At 43.0% G+C, this 20,128-nt stretch overlaps 1 protein-coding gene across 1 annotated transcript in view; it reads left to right on the top strand.

The window, feature by feature from the left end:
• Positions 1 to 20,128, top strand: part of ARFIP2 (ADP ribosylation factor interacting protein 2) — a 460,071-nt gene that overhangs the window by 357,011 nt on the left and 82,932 nt on the right. The gene's annotated exons all lie outside the window — the stretch shown is intronic.

Here is a 20,128-nt window from a genome sequence, read left to right as displayed (position 1 = left end):
CACTACACTCTACGCCTAGTGCACAATACCTACATACAGTGGCGGCTCGTGGGTTATTCAAATGGGGGTTCACAATACAAGGGAGAGAGGGGGAAAGAGAGGGAAAGAGAGGAGGAAAAGAGAGGTAGAGAGAGAAAGGGGAGAGAGAGAGAGAGAGAGAGGGGGGGGAGAGAGAGGGGGATCTTGACAGGAAGAATGCTTAGTCTCAGCCATAGTCATCTATAGACTTATTTATTCCATACTGAGTTCTAACCCTACTAGTCTCTGTCAATTCCAAGTTCCAGGTCAGAGCCAAACGAAGGAAAGGGGGCAATCATTAGGGTGTGTAGAGAGAGGTAAATAGAGGGGCAGAGTGAGGAGATGAAAAGACAGAAATGAAGACAGAAGAAACATATGGAATAAACAGATCCAGTGTGAGAGAGCACGTTACTATGTGAGTGGTTATTTATAAGCGGATGAAGTCTAATTATAATATATTATAGCTATAATCTTAGCGAGTTAAACACAACAGTTACAATACAGTGTTTATAGGTCAGTTACCTCACTTTTCTGGCATTAGAATATAACAAGTTACAACAACAAAACATCTGAAAAAAACGAGACACTTTAGATAGTAAAGTTGTTTTCTGCAGAGTAAGCTGAAGTCACCATTTTCCTTCACGATGATTGACAAGTGCCGCACACTTCTTAGACTTCTAGAAACCTTGCAAACGTTCTTTAGACTGTCACTGGACCTCACAAGCATTAAGCTGTTGATTGGACGACTCTGACATATACCGGAAACATTGCGAATGTTCTGATGGTTCTAGTCACTGATTGGATGAGGTGAGGAGAATGCTCCTCAATGTTATGGATGTTGCTAGGTTACACCAGATAGCTTGGCCCTGGCAAGAAACGCTGTGAGATTGGTGGAGAAAGCTGTGACACTGTTCTCTGTACTACAGCATTCAGTTGTAAACCGCATTTGATTTATTTATATTCCACCATGGGCGTCTAACTTAATTGCCGGTAGTGGAATAGAAATAAATCAAATGCGGTTTACAACAGAATGCTGTAGTATAGAGAACAGCTGATCGTGATAATAAGCTAATAACTCACAGCACAGACGGCTGCAGACAACTTGTCTCACAGGCCAGCAGAACAGACCCGCTACTAATCTGTTATAGACGTATTCCAGGGTTGTCAAAATAAAAAATTAAATTTAGATACCTTAAAACATAAGCACTCCTAATTGCAATATGTTCAGCTAATAACGCTGAGTATATACATGCAAGGCTCTAGGGAAATAGTCTTTTCCGATTCATGTTTTTTTTCTCTCACAAATTCACTATCTGCTAAGTTTGAGTGTGCCATCTGACCCCCACGCCATACTAAATGCTTATGCTAAATCCTAACAGTACCTTGCGTTTTCTTAGACTTCTGGAGTGTTAATTATCTTCTAAGCACTAGATAGCAACCCCTTAAAGTCCTTACCGAAATAGACTAGTGAAACTGAATACTAGTTTAATCCTACTACTACTAACTACTACCGAAGCTAAACTAATAAAAAGGAAAGTTTAAAAAAAATGTGTTAATTTTTTTAAATTTCTTTCTCTCTTTTTTTTGCTGGAGTTCAGGGGGTTCACATGCTCATGTGCTCCTATAGAGGAGCCTGCACTGCCTACATATACATATATGTCTATTACAAAAATAGATATCTTGGCTCACCCTTGTAGCACTTACCAAACAGAGCCGGGCAAACAGAAACCTAAAGTCTAAGCATCCTTCCCCTCCATATATAATAGATCTTTCTTTCATAAGACATTACTCCTGGAGTTCAACTTTGATTAAATGGGTTGTTAGACCGATTTTAGACAGGTTTTCCCCCTCAAAGCACTTCTATTACGACATAGAGTATGGAGTACTGGGCAGTGACAAAATTACACCCTATGGGAGTTAGTCACAAGCCTTCCACAGGTGTTGTGGGGGACCTGTTCCTTAGCCTTATCCTGCTGAGTCATGTTCCACTAATATATTCTCTGCTGTTTCTTGCACAGCGCTGGATGGCTCTCTACTGGAATCAGTCTTGTCTGCAGTTGGTAAGCACAGTAGAGTGGGTGGATTTCAGGCAATCTTTATGCACTAACATAGCCCGCAGGCTATTAGCAGGTTCAGTATTTCAGGTGCATCATAGCCAGGGGACACATTTAGCTTACACACCAACCCGGAGAAAAGTGCTAAATAAGTGGTTGTTTTTATTATTAGACTATACCACTATTTTACCTAGACATTTTATTCATATTTAGTCTAGTGTTATGGAAACTTTACATTTATGGGGTATTTACTGCGTATGTCTTCTCAGTTTATTTACCTGGGACAACCTTATTTCACTGTTTTTGGCCTTAATGTCTCAGACATATTGTTTCTATGTTATTCATTTACAGTTTTTATCTTTATTTACAGTGAGACAAAGATTTATTTAGTGGATTGTATTTATTTAATGTTAATATTTCAGTTGCTCCAGATTCTATGTGGAAAGGGGTGCTCCGACCTATGGGAGATTTGTTACCCCTTTCAATTGACAAACCATGTATACAGGGCTATAGGAGTACTCTGTAGTAATGCAATATTTCCCTATGGAATTTTAGTCACATTCCTTCCACAGGTGTCGCAGGGACCTGTCCTTAGCTTCCTCCTCCTGGTTTGTTTTTTGTACTCCTCTCGAATACCCTCTGTTGTTACCTGGTTGGGCTTTCTACTGGAAGTTCAGTGCACTCACCTAGCCCACAGGCTGTTTGTAGATACACTCTAGCCAGGAGAGATTGCACACACTTCTGTTAATAGACAGTCATTTCATATACAGCATATGTACGGGCATAATGCACTCTCAGCAAGGGGCAAACCAGCTTTATTAAAGTGCCTTATAATGTTGTTTTGGGACCGCTGCTGTTTTTTACTTAAGCGTTACTCATTTATTGTGCTTTTTTTGGTTCCGCTTAAGCGGCAGGCAGGGAGCGTTTTCTATTCAGTTGTTGGGCCCTGTTGATGGAGGGAGCATTCTCTTGGGTCTCACTGTTTTTATACAACAGCTGGTTTATCGTGGGTTTTTTTTATATCACTAGTTGAGACGGCCTGTAGGGTGTGCTCTCTATACTATCGCTGGAGGGGACATGGTATTGGGCTTCTATGTTGGGCCAGTTCAGCGTACAGCGGCCCTTGCACATTGGGGGGGGGGGGTGCTGTTTCAGCACTGGGGTTAACTTCCTTCAAGCCTTATCAGTTTTGCGCACTCTTCTCTTCACGCGGAAGCCATTGTCAGCCTCAGAGTTGTGATCATGGCTGCATGATGTCGTGAGGCACAAAGAGCACATGGGTCCTTCATTTACTTCATTAATTCAAATATGTTTCATACTTATCAAAATTGTGGGATCCTTCACTAGTGTTCAATGTAATAAGAACCTCTTAGGTTACCCCCTATTTCTCCATCATCCTGACTTGTCTGTTCAGTCAGCTTAACCTCCCATCTCCTCTGGACAGGGCATGGTCATTGTGCATGCTCGGCCCTGTTTGTGACCCCTTGTTGTCTCCTTTTGTGGGTGAGTGTGTATTTTATGGAAAACTCTTAACTCCACCCCAACTGATAAGGTTAGGGCTAACACTAATTACAGACAGGTAGATTACGAGTTTTCTGTGCTACAGGGTTTTTAACGAACGCAACTAAAGTTGTGTTATTTAACCCCCTATAGCGTAGCCATTACAAGTTTTGAAACAGCAGCCTTGTGCATGCGATATGGTTGCGTTGTGCTCCATACCACACACAATCCAAGTGCTGTTTTGACGTGCTCGTGCAGGCTTTCCCCATAGACATCAATGGGGAGAAGGTGTCAGAAACAAACCTAACACCTGCGATCGCGGAATAAAAAGCTCTGTAATGCAGCCCCATTGATGTCTATGGGAAGAAAAAAAATAACGTTTAAACTTAACACCCTAACATAAACCCCACGTCTAAACACCCCTAATCTGCCTGATATCGCCGTCACCAAAATAAAACTATTAACTTCTAATCTGCCGCTCCCGATGTGGCCGCCATTATACTAAAGTTATTAACCCCAATTTATTTATTTATAAAATATTTTTATTTATAAAATATTTTACCAGGAAAGATACATTGAGATTTCTCTCGTTTTCAAGTATGTCCTGGGTCCACAAAACATTGCATTGATACAATGGGTACAATAAAATACAAAACAATAATAATACATGATATATGCACAAAAATGTAACATAGAACAGGTAGGAAATATATAATCAACCATGACGGGTGCATTCTGTTTTGAGATATGTAGAGAGGGATCTCTTAAAGGATATTAGGCTTGGGGAAGGTTTGAAAGTGTGCGGGAGGTCATTCCATAATTGTGGTGCTCTGTAGGAAAAGGAGGATAGAGTTGCTTTCTATTTGTATTGAGGCAAACTAAATAATGTGCTGGTACTGGATCGGAGGTTATAGGAGGTGGGAATAGCAGGGGAGAGCATTCTGCTCAGGTAGGGTGGGAGCTTCCCAGAAAAGCTCTTAAACACAAGGCAGGAAAGATGGAGGGTGCGTCTGGATTCCAGCGACAGCCAGTTTAGTTCTTTTAGCATGTCACAATGGTGGCTCCTGTAGTTACATTGTAGCACAATGCGGCAGAACGAGTTATACAATGTATTAAGTTTATTAAGGTGAGTTTGCGGAGCAGGTGCATATTCTACATCCCCATAATCCATGATAGGCATCAGCATTTGCTGTACAATCTTTTCCTTTACTGTAGGGCTGAGGCAGGATTTGCTTCTGTACAGGGCACCTAGTTTTGGATAAAGTTTAGATGCCAGTTTTTCTATATGGAGGCCAAAAGATAAATTGGGGTCTAACAACATACCCAAGTATTTAAAAGAGTGGACTGCGGTCAGTGTGCAATTTGATTTTGTTTTGATGCATAGATGGGAATTTTGTAGTTTGTGTAGTTTAGGTCTCGTTCCAAAGATCATTGTGACAGTTTTGTCAGTGTTTAGGAAGATTTAGTTTTTTGAGATCCACTTTTCTACCTCTGTGAACTGGTCTTGGAACACTGGTTCAAGCTGCGGCAGATCGGAATTGTTTGCATAGATTACTGTGTCGTCTGCGTACATGTGTACAGTTGAGGATTTGCAAACATTAGGCAGATCATTTATAAATAATGTGAATAGTAGGGGGCCGAGAATGGAACCTTGGGGAACACCACACGTGACTGGGAGAGGAAGGGAGTCGCTGTCAGAAATGGAGACATATTGTGATTGATCTGATACATATGATCGAAACCAGGTTAGCGGACGATCACTAATACCTGAATTTTTTAATTTGAGCAGTAGTAAGTCGTGGTCTACTGTGTCAAAGGCCTTTGCAAAATCAAAGAAAATAGCTCCAGTTAGGTCTCCTTGTTTCATTCTAGTTTGGATATCGTTGCAAACTTTTAGGAGGGCAGTTGTAGTGGAGTGATTTGTACAAAAACCTGATCAGGGGTCAGATAGTTAGATTGTTGGTAATATTCACATAATTGCGTATGGACGCATTTTTCTAAGATTTTTGACAATACTGGGAGCAATGATATTGGGGGATAGTTAGAAACCAAGGTTATCTCCCCACTTTTATGGATAGGCACTACTCTTCCAGTCTTCCAAAGTTTGGGTATGTATCCAGACACCAAGGATTCGTTAATTAGGGTTGTGACAGGTTTAGCAATTGCTGGCTCACTAAGCTTCAACAGCATTGCTGGGATTTTATCAGGTCCAGACTGTTTTTTCATTTTTAGGTTATTAAGGTGTTTCTTAATGACATTGATGGGTACAGGTCTAAAATTGAACTTCTCTATATTGGGTCTTTCCTGATTTTGTGGTGCCTGATCCACATTTGTAGCTTCAGAATGCGTGTTATTTATTAGTTTGTCAATCAGGGTGGTGGAGCATCTGACAAAATAATTGTTAAATGCATTTGCTACTTCTAAGGGGAGTTGCAGGGTTTGGTCGTCCACATTGACAGTGGAGGGTTGGGAGTGGATTGGTGGAGTTTGTAAGTTATTTATGAGTTTCCAAAACTTTCTAGGGTTTGATATGTTATTGTTCAGATTTTCACAGAAATATTGGGCCTTGGCCAATTTTGTTTGTTTAGTGCATATATTTCGCCATTGTCTATATACACAGTGATCGTTCATACAGGGAGTGCAGAATTATTAGGCAAGTTGTATTTTTGAGGATTAATTTTATTATTGAACATCCATGGATTCTGTCAGTGTTTTGATCTGTTCACCATCAACATTGCGTGCAGCAGCAACCACAGCCTCCCAGACACTGTTCAGAGAGGTGTACTGTTTTCCCTCCTTGTAAATCTCACATTTGATGATGGACCACAGGTTCTCAATGGGGTTCAGATCAGGTGAACAAGGAGGCCATGTCATTAGATTTTCTTCTTTTATATCCTTTCTTGCCAGCCACGCTGTGGAGTACTTGGACGCGTGTGATGGAGCATTGTCCTGCATGAAAATCATGTTTTCTCCTGTTAAGTGTAGTCAGTCCACGGGTCATCCATTACTTATGGAATATATCTCTTCCTAACAGGAAACTGCAAGAGAATTACCCAGCAGAGCTGCTATATAGCTCCTCCCCTCACATATCATACTCAGTCATTCTCTTGCAGCCTAACTAAAAAGGAAGCTGTGAGAGATCTGTGGTGTTTTTTAACTTAGTTTATTTCTACAATCAAAAGTTTGTTATTTTTAAATGGCACCGGAGTGTGCTGTTTATTCTCAGGCAGCATTAGAAGAAGAATCTGCCTGGGTTTTTTTCTATGGTCTTAGCAGACGTAACTAAGATCCACTGGCTGTTTCTCATCTGAGGAGTGAGAAGGGGAATAGCATGCAGGGCTCCCCTGCAACAAATGAGGTATGTGCAGTAATTTATTTTCTGAGGAATGGAATTGACTGAGAAAATACTGCTGATACCATTGTAAAGTAAGTTCAGCCTTAAATGCAGTGATAGCGACTGGTATCAGGCTGATGTGTGTGTGTGTGTGTGTGTGTGTGTGTACACTGAATATATTTTTCTAAGGAATGGAATTGACTCTGAAAATACTGTTAATACTGAAATAATGTATGAGCCTTAACTGCAGTAAAAACGACTGGTAGCAGGCTTATTAATAATAATACATAACTTTCAAATGTATGTTTAAAACGTTTACTGGCTTGTTAATCGTTTTTGTGAGGTACTTGGTGATAAAACTTATTAGGGCATGATTTTTACCACATGGCCATTTTTGTTTTCTGCATAGAAACAGTTTCTGAGCTTCCCCACTGTTGTAATATGAGTGGGAGGGGCCTATTTTAGCGCTTTTTTGCGCAGTAAAAATTCAGTCACAATCTGTCTACTTCATCCTCCATGATCTAGATCGTCTCTAGAGAGCTCAGGGGTCTTCAAAATCCATTTTGAGGGAGGTAATCAGGCACAGCAGTCCTGTGACAGTGTATTTGACTGTGAGAAAAACGTTAATTATATAATTGTTATCCGTTTTTGGGTACTAAGGGGTTAATCATCCATTTGCTGGTGGGTGCAATCCTTTGCTAACTTAATACATTTACTGTGAAAATTTGGTTGCTATAACTATTTTGGTCATTGTTATTTCAACTGTGTCAGTTTTTCTGTGCTTCTTAAAGGCACAGTAACGTTTTTTATATTGCTTGTAAATTAATTTTGAAAAGTATTTCCAAGTTTGCTAGTCTCATTGCTAGTTTGTTTAAACATGTCTGACTCAGATGAATCTCTTTGTTCACTATGTTTAAAGGCCAATGTGGAGCCCAATAGAAATTTGTGTACTAATTGCATTGATGCTACTTTAAATAAAAGTCAATCTTTACATGTAAAGAAATTATCACCAGACAACGAGGGGGAAGTTATGCCGACTAACTCTCCTCACGTGTCAGTACCTTCGCCTCCCGCTCAGGAGGTGCGTGATTTTGTGGCGCCAAGTACATCAGGGAGGCCCTTACAAATCACTTTGCAAGACATGGCTACTGTTATGACAGAAGTATTATCTAAGTTGCCAGAATTAAGAGGCAAGCGCGATAGCTCTGGGTTAAGGAAAGAGCGCGCGGATGAGATGAGAGCCATGTCAGATACTGCGTCACAGTTTGCAGAACGTGAGGACGGAGAGCTTCATTCTGTGGGTGACGGATCTGATCCAGGGAGACTGGATTCAGAGATTTCCAATTTTAAATTTAAGCTAGAGAACCTCCGCACATTGCTAGGGGAGGTATTAGCGGCTCTGAATGATTGTAACACGGTTGCAATTCCAGAGAAATTATGTAGGTTGGATAGATACTATGCGGTACCGGTGTGTACTGACGTATTTCCTATACCAAAAAGGCTTACAGAGATTATTAGCAAGGAGTGGGATAGACCGGGTGTGCCTTTTACCCCTCCTCCCATATTTAGGAAAATGTTTCCTATTGACGCCACCACACGAGACTTATGGCAGACGGTCCCTAAGGTGGAGGGAGCAGTTTCTACTTTAGCTAAGCGTACCACTATCCCGGTGGAGGATAGTTGTGCCTTTTCAGATCCAATGGATAAAAAATTAGAGGGTTACCTTAAGGAAATGTTTGTTCAACAAGGTTTTATTTTACAGCCCCTCGCATGCATTGCGCCTGTCACTGCTGCGGCAGCATTCTGGTTTGAGTCTCTGGAAGAGGCCATTCGCTCAGCTCCATTGGATGAAATAATCAACAAGCTTAAGACACTTAAGCTAGCTAACGCATTTGTTTCTGATGCCGTTGTGCATTTAACCAAACTTACGGCTAAGAACTCCGGATTCGCCATCCAAGCGCGCAGAGCGCTATGGCTTAAATCCTGGTCAGCTGACGTGACTTCTAAATCTAAATTGCTTAATATTCCTTTCAAAGGGCAGACCTTATTCGGGCCCGGCTTGAAAGAAATTATTGCTGACATTACGGGAGGTAAGGGCCATGCTCTACCTCAGGACAGGGCCAAATCAAAGGCCAAACAGTCTAATTTTCGTGCCTTTCGTAACTTCAAGGCAGGAGCAGCATCAACTTCCTCCGCTCCAAAACAGGAAGGAGCTGTTGCTCGTTACAGACGGGGCTGGAAAGTTAACCAGTCCTGGAACAGGGGCAAGCAGGCCAAGAAACCAGCTGCTGCCCCCAAAACAGCATGAAGAGAGGGCCCCCTATCCGGAAACGGATCTAGTGGGGGGCAGACTTTCTCTCTTCTCCCAGGCTTGGGCAAGAGATGTCCAGGATCCCTGGGCGTTGGAGATCATATCTCAGGGATATCTCCTGGACTTCAAAACTTCTCCTCCACGGGGGAGATTTCATCTTTCAAGGTTATCAGCAAACCAAATAAAGAAAGAGGTGTTTCTACGCTGTGTACAAGACCTCTTGCTAATGGGGGTAATCCACCCAGTTCCGCGGACGGAACACGGGCAGGGATTCTATTCAAACCTATTTGTGGTTCCCAAGAAAGAGGGAACCTTCAGGCCAATCTTGGACTTAAAAATCCTAAACAAATTTCTAAGAGTTCCATCATTCAAAATGGAAACTATTCGAACCATCCTTCCCATGATCCAAGAGGGTCAGTACATGACCACAGTGGATCTAAAGGATGCCTACCTTCACACACCGATTCACAAGGACCATTACCGGTATCTGAGATTTGCCTTCCTAGACAGGCATTACCAGTTTGTAGCTCTTCCCTTCGGATTAGCTACGGCTCCAAGAATCTTTACAAAAATTCTAGGATCACTTCTGGCGGTACTAAGACCGCGAGGCATAGCGGTGACTCCGTACCTAGACGACATTCTGATACAAGCGTCAAGTTTTCAAACTGCCAAGTCTCATACAGAGATAGTTCTGGCATTTCTGAGGTTGCATGGGTGGAAGGTGAACGTGGAAAAGAGTTCTCTATTACCACTTACAAGAGTTCCCTTTCTAGGGACTCTTATAGATTCTGTAGAGATGAAAATTTACCTGACAGAGGCCAGGTTATTAAAACTTCTAAATGCTTGCCGTGTCTTTCACTCCATTCCACACCCGTCAGTAGCTCAGTGCATGGAAGTAATCGGCTTAATGGTAGCGGCAATGGACATAGTACCATTTGCGCGCCTGCATCTCAGACCGCTGCAATTGTGCATGCTAAGTCAGTGGAACGGGGATTACACAGATTTGTCCCCCCTACTAAATCTGGACCAAGAGACCAGAGATTCTCTTCTATGGTGGCTTTCTCGGCCACATCTGTCCAAGGGGATGACCTTTCGCAGGCCAGATTGGACGATTGTAACAACAGACGCCAGCCTTCTAGGCTGGGGAGCAGTCTGGAATTCCCTGAAAGCTCAGGGATTATGGACTCAGGAGGAGAAACTCCTCCCAATAAATATTCTGGAGTTAAGAGTAATATTCAATGCTCTCCTAGCTTGGCCTCAGTTAGCAACTCTGAGGTTCATCAGATTTCAGTCGGACAACATCACGACTGTGGCTTACATCAACCATCAAGGGGGAACCAGAAGTTCCCTAGCGATGTTGGAAGTCTCAAAGATAATTCGCTGGGCAGAGTCTCACTCTTGCCACCTGTCAGCGATCTACATCCCAGGCGTGGAGAACTGGGAGGCGGATTTTCTAAGTCGCCAGACTTTTCATCCGGGGGAGTGGGAGCTTCATCCGGAGGTCTTTGCTCAACTGATTCGTCGTTGGGGCAAACCAGATCTGGATCTCATGGCGTCTCGTCAGAACGCCAAGCTTCCTTGTTACGGATCCAGGTCCAGGGACCCGGGAGCGGTGCTGATAGATGCTCTGACAGCCCCTTGGGTCTTCAACATGGCTTATGTGTTTCCACCATTCCCGATGCTTCCTCGTTTGATTGCCAAGATCAAACAGGAGAGAGCTTCGGTGATTCTGATAGCGCCTGCGTGGCCACGCAGGACCTGGTATGCAGACCTAGTGGACATGTCGTCCTGTCCACCGTGGTCTCTGCCTCTGAGACAGGACCTTCTAATTCAGGGTCCTTTCAAACATCCAAATCTAATTTCTCTGAGGCTGACTGCATGGAGATTGAACGCTTGATTCTATCAAAGCGTGGCTTCTCGGAGTCGGTTATTGATACCTTAATACAGGCTAGGAAGCCTGTTACCAGAAAAATTTACCATAAGATATGGCGTAAATATTTACATTGGTGCGAATCCAAGAGTTACTCATGGAGTAAGGTTAGGATTCCTAGGATATTGTCCTTTTCTCCAACATAGGTGTGTCCGGTCCACGGCGTCATCCTTACTTGTGGGATATTCTCTTCCCCAACAGGAAATGGCAAAGAGCCCAGCAAAGCTGGTCACATGATCCCTCCTAGGCTCCGCCTTCCCCAGTCATTCTCTTTGCCGTTGCACAGGCAACATCTCCACGGAGATGGCTTAGAGTTTTTTGGTGTTTAAATGTAGTTTTTATTCTTCAATCAAGAGTTTGTTATTTTAAAATAGTGCTGGTATGTACTATTTACTCTGAAACAGAAAAGAGATGAAGATTTCTGTTTGTAAGAGGAAAATGATTTTAGCAACCGTTACTAAAATCGATGGCTGTTTCCACACAGGACTGTTGAGAGGAATTAACTTCAGTTGGGGGAAACAGTGAGCAGACTTTTGCTGCTTGAGGTATGACACATTTCTAACAAGACTTGGTAATGCTGGAAGCTGTCATTTTCCCTATGGGATCCGGTAAGCCATTTTTATTAAATAAGAATAAAGGGCTTCACAAGGGCTTTAAAGACTGGTAGACATTTTTCTGGGCTAAAACGATTGATTTATAAGCATTTTTAATAGTTTATAGCTTTGAGGAGTTATTTTATTCTTGGGAATTATGTTAAAGAAACGGCAGGCACTGTATTGGACACCTTTTTCACTGGGGGCCTTCTCTAATCATAGGCAGAGCCTCATTTCGCGCCACTAATGCGCAGTTGTTTTTGGGAAGCAAGGCATGCAGATGCATGTGTGAGGAGCTCAGATACATAGAAAAAGCTTACTGAAGGCGTCATTTGGTATCGTATTCCCCTCTGGGCTTGGTTGGGTCTCAGCAAAGCAGATACCAGGGACTGTATAGGGGTTAAATATAAAAACGGCTCCGGTGTGCAATACTTTTAAGGCTTTAAGACACTGTGGTGAAATTTTGGTGAATTTTGAACAATTCCTTCATACTCTTTCACATATTCAGTAATAAAGTGTGTTCAGTTTAAAATTTAAAGTGACAGTAACGGTTTTATTTTAAAACGTTTTTTGTACTTTGTTATCAAGTTTATGCCTGTTTAACATGTCTGAACTATCAGATAGACTATGTTCTGTATGTGAGGAAGCCAAGGTTCCTTCTCATTTAAATAGATGTGATGTATGTGACAAACAATTTAGAGAAAATGATGCCCAAGATGATTCCTCAAGTGAGGGGAGTAAGCATGGTACTGCATCATCCCCTCCTTCGTCTACGCCAGTCTTGCCCACACAGGAGGCCCCTAGTACATCTAGTGCGCCAATACTCCTTACTATGCAACAATTAACGGCTGTAATGGATAATTCTATCAAAAACATTTTAGCCAAAATGCCCACTTATCAGCGAAAGCGCGACTGCTCTGTTTTAGAAAATACTGAAGAGCATGAGGACGCTGATGATAATGGTTCTGACATGCCCCTACACCAGTCTGAGGGGGCCAGGGAGGTTTTGTCTGAGGGAGAAATTTCAGATTCAGGGAAAATTTCTCAACAAGCTGAACCTGATGTGATTACATTCAAATTTAAATTGGAACATCTCCGCGCTCTGCTTAAGGAGGTGTTGTCTACTCTGGATGATTGTGACCATTTGGTCATTCCAGAGAAATTATGTAAGATGGACAAGTTCCTAGAGGTCCCGGGGCCCCCCGAAGCTTTTCCTATACCCAAGCGGGTGGCGGACATTGTAAACAAAGAATGGGAAAGGCCCGGCATACCTTTTGTCCCTCCCCCTATATTTAAGAAATTGTTTCCTATGGTCGACCCCAGAAAGGACTTATGGCAGACAGTCCCCAAGGTCGAGGGGGCGGTTTCTACTCTAAACAAACGCACTACTATCCCTATAGAAGATAGTTGTGCTTTTAAAGATCCTATGGATAAAAAATTAGAGGGTTTGCTTAAAAAGATGTTTGTTCAGCAAGGTTACATTCTACAACCAATTTCATGCATTGTTCCTGTCACTACAGCAGCGTGTTTCTGGTTCGATGAACTAGAAAAGTCGCTCGATAAAGATTCTTCTTATGAGGAGATTATGGACAGAGTTCACGCTCTTAAATTGGCTAACTCTTTTACTTTAGACGCCACTTTGCAATTAGCTAGATTAGCGGCGAAAAATTCAGGGTTTGCTATTGTGGCGCGCAGAGCGCTTTGGCTAAAATCTTGGTCAGCGGATGCGTCTTCCAAGAACAAATTGCTTAACATACCTTTCAAAGGGAAAATGCTGTTTGGCCCTGACTTGAAAGAGATTATTTCAGATATCACTGGGGGTAAGGGCCACGCCCTTCCTCAGGATAGGTCTTTTAAGGCTAAAAATAAACCTAATTTTCGTCCCTTTCGCAGAAACGGACCAGCCTCAAGTGCTACATCCTCTAAGCAAGAGGGTAATACTTCTCAAACCAAGCCAGCCTGGAGGCCAATGCAAGGCTGGAACAAAGGTAAGCAGGCTAAGAAACCTGCCACTGCTACCAAGACAGCATGAGATGTTGGCCCCCGATCCGGGACCGGATCTGGTGGGGGGCAGACTTTCTCTCTTCGCTCAGGCTTGGGCAAGAGATGTTCTGGATCCTTGGGCGCTAGAAATAGTCTCCCAAGGTTATCTTCTGGAATTCAAGGAGCTACCCCCAAGGGGGAGGTTCCACAGGTCTCAATTGTCTTCAGACCACATAAAAAGACAGGCATTCTTACATTGTGTAGAAGACCTGTTAAAAATGGGAGTGATTCATCCGGTTCCATTAGGAGAACAAGGGATGGGATTCTACTCCAATCTGTTCATAGTTCCCAAAAAAGAGGGAACATTCAGACCAATCTTAGATCTCAAGATCCTAAACAAATTTCTCAAGGTTCCATCGTTCAAAATGGAAACCATTCGGACAATTCTTCCTACCATCCAGGAAGGTCAATTCATGACCACGGTGGATTTAAAGGATGCGTATCTACATATTCCTATCCACAAGGAACATCATCGGTTCCTAAGGTTCGCCTTTCTGGACAAGCATTACCAGTTTGTGGCACTTCCATTCGGATTAGCCAATGCTCCAAGAATTTTCACAAAGGTACTAGGGTCCCTTCTAGCGGTGCTAAGACCAAGGGGCATTGCAGTAGTACCTTACTTGGACGACATACTGATTCAAGCGTCGTCTCTACCACAAGCAAAGGCTCATACGGACATTGTCCTGGCCTTTCTCAGATCTCACGGGTGGAAAGTGAACGTAGAAAAAAGTTCTCTATCTCCGTCAACAAGAGTTCCCTTCTTGGGAACAATAATAGACTCCTTAGAAATGAGGATTTTTCTGACAGAGGCCAGAAAATCAAAACTTCTAAGCTCTTGTCAAATACTTCATTCTGTTCTTCTTCCTTCCATAGCGCAGTGCATGGAAGTAATAGGTTTGATGGTCGCGGCAATGGACATAGTTCCTTTTGCGCGAATTCATCTAAGACCATTACAACTGTGCATGCTCAGTCAGTGGAATGGGGATTATACAGACTTGTCTCCGACGATACAAGTAGATCAGACGACCAGAGATTCACTCCGTTGGTGGCTGACCCTGGACAACCTGTCACAAGGGATGAGCTTCCGCAGACCAGAGTGGGTCATTGTCACGACCGACGCCAGTCTGGTGGGCTGGGGCGCGGTCTGGGAACCCCTGAAAGCTCAGGGTCTTTGGTCTCGGGAAGAATCTCTTCTCCCGATAAATATTCTGGAACTGAGAGCGATATTCAATGCTAAGGCTTGGCCTCAGATAGCAAAGGCCAGATTCATACGGTTTCAATCAGACAACATGACGACTGTTGCGTATATCAACCATCAGGGGGGAACAAGGAGTTCCCTGGCGATGGAAGAAGTGACCAAAATAATTCAATGGGCGGAGACTCACTCCTGCCACTTGTCTGCAATCCACATCCCAGGAGTGGAAAATTGGGAAGCGGATTTTCTGAGTCGTCAGACATTTCATCCGGGGGAGTGGGAACTCCATCCGGAAGTCTTTGCCCAAATAATTCAATTGTGGGGCATTCCAGACATGGATCTGATGGCGTCTCGTCAGAACTTCAAGGTTCCTTGCTACGGGTCCAGATCCAGGGATCCCAAGGCGACTCTAGTGGATGCACTAGTAGCACCTTGGAGCTTCAACCTAGCTTATGTGTTCCCACCGTTTCCTCTCATTCCCAGGCTGGTAGCCAGGATCAAACAGGAGAGGGTATCGGTGATCTTGATAGCTCCTGCGTGGCCACGCAGGACTTGGTATGCAGATCTGGTGAATATGTCATCGGCTCCACCATGGAAGCTACCTTTGAGACAGGACCTTCTTGTTCAAGGTCCGTTCGAACATCCGAATCTGGCCTCACTCCAACTGACTGCTTGGAGATTGAACGCTTGATTTTATCAAAGCGAGGGTTCTCAGATTCTGTCATTGATACTCTTGTTCAGGCCAGAAAGCCTGTAACTAGAAAAATCTACCATAAAATATGGAAAAAATATATCTGTTGGTGTGAATCTAAAGGATTCCCATGGAACAAGATAAAAATTCCTAAGATTCTATCCTTTCTTCAAGAAGGTTTGGAGAAAGGATTATCTGCAAGTTCTTTGAAGGGACAGATTTCTGCTTTATCTGTTTTACTTCACAAAAAGCTGGCGGCTGTGCCAGATGTTCAAGCTTTTGTTCAGGCTCTGGTTAGAATCAAGCCTGTTTACAAACCTTTGACTCCTCCTTGGAGTCTCAATTTAGTTCTTTCAGTTCTTCAGGGGGTTCCGTTTGAACCCCTACATTCCGTTGATATCAAGTTATTATCTTGGAAAGTTTTGTTTTTGGTTGCAATTTCTTCTGCTAGAAGAGTTTCAGAGTTATCTGCTCTGCAGTGTTCTCCTCCTTATCTGGTGTTCCATGCAGATAAGGTGGTTTTGCGTACTAAACCTGGTTTTCTTTCGAAAGTTGTTTCTAACAAAAATATTAACCAGGAGATAGTCGTGCCTTCTTTGTGTCCGAATCCAGTTTCAAAGAAGGAACGTTTGTTGCACAATTTGGATGTAGTTCGTGCTCTAAAATTCTATTTAGAGGCTACAAAGGATTTCAGACAAACATCTTCCTTGTTTGTTGTTTATTCTGGTAAAAGGAGAGGTCAAAAAGCAACTTCTACCTCTCTCTCTTTTTGGCTTAAAAGCATCATCAGATTGGCTTATGAGACTGCCGGACGGCAGCCTCCTGAAAGAATCACAGCTCATTCCACTAGGGCCGTGGCTTCCACATGGGCCTTCAAGAACGAGGCTTCTGTTGATCAGATATGTAAGGCAGCGACTTGGTCTTCACTGCACACTTTTACCAAATTTTACAAATTTGATACTTTTGCTTCTTCTGAGGCTATTTTTGGGAGAAAGGTTTTGCAAGCCGTGGTGCCTTCCATCTAGGTGACCTGATTTGCTCCCTCCCATCATCCGTGTCCTAAAGCTTTGGTATTGGTTCCCACAAGTAAGGATGACGCCGTGGACCGGACACACCTATGTTGGAGAAAACAGAATTTATGTTTACCTGATAAATTACTTTCTCCAACGGTGTGTCCGGTCCACGGCCCGCCCTGGTTTTTTAATCAGGTCTGATGATTTATTTTCTCTAACTACAGTCACCACGGTATCATATGATTTCTCCTATGCAAATATTCCTCCTTTACGTCGGTCGAATGACTGGGGAAGGCGGAGCCTAGGAGGGATCATGTGACCAGCTTTGCTGGGCTCTTTGCCATTTCCTGTTGGGGAAGAGAATATCCCACAAGTAAGGATGACGCCGTGGACTGGACACACCGTTGGAGAAAGTAATTTATCAGGTAAACATAAATTCTGTTTCTACAAGAGGGTTTAGAAAAGGGCTTATCTACTAGTTCTTTAAAGGGACAGATTTCTGCTCTGTCTATTCTTCTACACAAACGTCTGGCTGAAGTTCCAGACGTTCAGGCTTTCTGTCAGGCCTTAACTAGGATTAAGCCTGTGTTTAAGTCTGTTGCTCCGCCGTGGAGCTTAAACTTAGTTCTTAATGTTCTTCAAGGCGTTCCATTTGAACCCCTTCATTCCATTGATATCAAGCTGTTATCTTGAAAGTTCTGTTTTTGATGGCTATTTCCTCGGCTCGAAGAGTCTCTGAGTTATCTGCCTTACATTGTGATTCTCCTTATCTGATTTTTCATTCAGACAAGGTAGTCCTGCGTACTAAACCTGGGTTCTTACCCAAGGTAGTTACTAACAGGAATATCAATCAAGAGATTGTTGTTCCATCTCTGTGTCCTAACCCTTCTTCAAAGAAGGAACGACTTTTGCATAATCTGGACGTAGTCCGTGCCCTGAAATTCTATTTGCAGGCAACTAAGGATTTTCGTCAAACTTCTTCCCTGTTTGTCGTTTACTCTGGACAGAGGAGAGGTCAAAAGGCTTCGGCTACCTCTCTCTCTTTTTGGCTTCGTAGCATAATACGCTTAGCCTATGAGACTGCTGGACAGCAGCCTCCTGAAAGGATTACAGCTCATTCTACTAGAGCTGTGGCTTCCACCTGGGCCTTTAAAAATGAGGCCTCTGTTGAACAGATTTGCAAGGCTGCAACTTGGTCTTCGCTTCACACTTTTTCAATATTTTACAAATTTGACACTTTTGCTTCGTCGGAGGCTATTTTTGGGAGAAAGGTACTTCAGGCAGTGGTTCCTTCTGTTTAATGTTCCTGCCTTGTCCCTCCCTTCATCCGTGTACTTTAGCTTTGGTATTGGTATTCCATAAGTAATGGAGGACCCGTGGACTGACTACACTTAACAGGAGAAAACATAATTTATGCTTACCTGATAAATTCCTTTCTCCTGTAGTGTAGTCAGTCCACGGCCCGCCCTGTTTTTACGGCAGGTCTAAATTTTAATTAAACTCCAGTCACCACTGTACCCTATGGTTCCTCCTTTCTCGTCTGCTTTGGTCGAATGACTGAGTATGATATGTGAGGGGAGGAGCTATATAGCAGCTCTGCTGGGTAATTCTCTTGCAGTTTCCTGTTAGGAAGAGATATATTCCATAAGTAATGGATGACCCGTGGACTGACTACACTACAGGAGAAAGGAATTTATCAGGTAAGCATAAATTATGTTTTTCTTGAAGGATGCAGGCTTCTTCCTGTACAACTGCTTGAAGAAGGTGTCTTCCAGAAACTGGCAGTAGGACTGGGAATTGAGCTTGACTCCATCCTCAACCCGAAAAGGCCCCACAAGCTCATCTTTGATGATACCAGCCCAAACCAGTACTCCACCTCCACCTTGCTGGCGGGAGTCGGACTGGAGCTCTCTGCCCTTTACCAATCCAGCCACGGGCCCATCCATCTGGCCCATCAAGACTTACTCTCATTTCATCAGTCCATAAAACCTTAGAAAAATCAGTCTTGAGATATTTCTTGGCCCAGTCTTGACGTTTCAGCTTGTGTGTCTTGTTCAGTGGTGGTCGTCTTTCAGCCTTTCTTACCTTGGCCATATCTCTGAGTATTGCACACCTTGTGCTTTTGGGCACTCCAGTGATGTTGCAGCTCTGAAATATGGCCAAACTGGTGGCAAGTGACATCTTGGCAGCTGCACGCTTGACTTTTCTCAGTTCATGGGCAGTTATTTTGCGCCTTGGTTTTTCCACACGCTTCTTGCGACCCTGTTGACTATTTTGAATGAACGCTTGATTGTTCGATGATCACGCTTCAGAAGCTTTCAATTTTAAGAGTGCTGCATCCCTCTGCAAGATATCTCACTATTTTTGACTTTTCTGAGCCTGTCAAGTCCTTCTTTTGACCCATTTTGCCAAAGGAAAGGAAGTTGCCTAATAATTATGCACACCTGATATAGGGTGTTGATGTCATTAGACCACACCCCTTCTCATTACACAGATGCACATCACCTAATATGCTTAATTGGTAGTAGGTTTTCGAGCCTATACAGCTTGGAGTAAGACAACATGCATAAAGAGGATGATGTGGTCAAAATACTCATTTGCCTAATAATTCTGCACACAGTGTAGAGCCGGTATGCTTGAACTTTGGCCACAATGAATCCCGAAATTGGTACATTTGAATGAGGTCAGCTGTGATCCAATTCAAGTGTGCTCCTTTTACTCTCACCTTACGCATGTAAATTCCAAACTTGTAGGAGTTCAGACTGAAAGAATTCAACTGCAGAGTCTAGATCTGGGATTAGGGTTTAATCTGTGCCAGGGGAGGTTCTTGATGTCAATTAGAAATGATTGAATATTACAATTTTTGAAGGACCTGGTGATTTTAACCTTGGGAGAGGATTTAGTTGCCTTTATTTTGCGCACGCAGTACACTAGGCAGTGGTCACTGAAATTGTTAGGGAGAACACCTGCCTCCTGGATTCGGTCGGGAGAGGTGGAGAGAATCCAATCGAGCAGGGTGTGATTATGGCTTTTGTTGTTTATGCGAGTTGGGGAGGCGATTAATTGCGTTAGCTGCAAAGACTTAAACACAGAGCAACAGCTATTATTTTTTGGATTCAGCCAATCAATGTTAAAATCTCCAAAAACCAAAACTTCACTTTTTGGGTTTTGAGCTATGGTTTCAGTAAGGAGATGGGCTATGTCAGAAAGGGAATGCACAGGGGAGCTAGATGCTCCCCAACATCGTCGCCACTAAATAAAGTTATTAACCCCTAAACCGCCAGCCCCCCAAAATCGCAACAACCTAAATTAAACTATTAACCCCTAAACCTAAGTAAACCCTAATGTAAACCCTAACACCCCCTAACTTTAACAAATTAAAATAGAGCTAAATTAAAGTTAACAATTATTAACTAAATACAAACTTACCTGTGAAATAAAACCTA

The sequence above is a fragment of the Bombina bombina genome, chromosome 3, assembly GCF_027579735.1.
Source record: "Bombina bombina isolate aBomBom1 chromosome 3, aBomBom1.pri, whole genome shotgun sequence".
Taxonomy (NCBI): domain Eukaryota; kingdom Metazoa; phylum Chordata; class Amphibia; order Anura; family Bombinatoridae; genus Bombina; species Bombina bombina.
The sequence above is the reverse complement of the archived record's forward strand: the minus strand, read 5'-3'. Positions and strand labels throughout refer to the sequence as shown.